The following is a 1,205-nucleotide window of genomic DNA, read 5'->3' as shown; positions in this document are numbered from 1 at the left end:
TATATATATTACTTTTAGATGTATTTTTTGAGTCATTTGTTGAGTTTATACTAAAAAAAGGCACGAACTTGTGTATCCAAAGATCTTAATGTGTGAGAGCATGTGAAAAGAATTAGAAGAAGTTTGCTCATGCCTCATACCTTAATTCCAGAGTTTCTTTATTGTTTAGAATTAGGATCAGGCTTGTGTAATGTGAAGTTTGGATGCTAGTTTTCTTTCTCTAAGATATGTTACCGACCTAGTAGCAGGCCGACCCTTACTATTATTTTATAATGATGTGTTTACTTTCTTTGACTATGGTTAGTTCGGGATGTCATTTGTATATCAGCTCGTAGATTAAAATATTTTTGGCAAAATTTTAATTAAAAAATTTATCCTATAAAATATAGGTATAAAATTAATCAATTTTAAATTGCGTAATTTATTTTCTTGCATGGCCATTCGACCCTATTTTAAAATGATACTTGTAGGGCTTCCAAGATTAGGACCTTTAACAATTGCATTCATATTGCATGTCCCTTGCCTTTCTGTCTATTTAGAGTTATAGGATTCTAGACATTTCTTTCATGTCACTTTAGGTCTAATGAACTGTTTTGGATGACTTAACACTTGGGTTGCTAACAAGTAGTTCATTATCATATTGGGTTGATTATCTTTATAACTAAAAAAACTTAAGGTTTCAATAGCCTCGGATGATGGATCCATGGAGTCTTGACTATACTATCTATACCAGTCCAAGAATTTCTTACTTACCTCCCATTTCTGCTTTATCTTTTACATATTGCCACCCCATTTCGCCTTTTCTTTTTCCCTTTGTGTGTCATTTATAATCATTTCATAGGCCCCTCTTTTGTTGAAAGGCAACTAACTATGAGGTTACAATGATTCACCCTCTGTTTGATAGCATAGATTAGCCTTAATAGCAGTAAGTTTCCTCCCTCATTAGTTTGTTTATTATTATGCTCTATAGCAACCAAGTATAACACTTTTTATCAATAATCTTTTTGGGTATCCTCCCAACTGTAATTATCAAGAGAACACGTCATTGTGAGAGGTCCATTTGAACCTAGAACAAAAATATATTTGATTTTGTCTCTAGTGTACATACTAGCAGTATCATAAGGCTCTTCTCGTATATTCGTTTGAGTCGGGTATAGCCTGATTTACTTCAGGCCACTCCTCTTCATCATATGTTATGAGGTTAG

Source organism: Phalaenopsis equestris, unplaced genomic scaffold (genome assembly GCF_001263595.1).
Source record: "Phalaenopsis equestris unplaced genomic scaffold, ASM126359v1 Scaffold000036, whole genome shotgun sequence".
NCBI classification, from domain to species: domain Eukaryota; kingdom Viridiplantae; phylum Streptophyta; class Magnoliopsida; order Asparagales; family Orchidaceae; genus Phalaenopsis; species Phalaenopsis equestris.
This window is presented reverse-complemented; position numbering follows the sequence as displayed.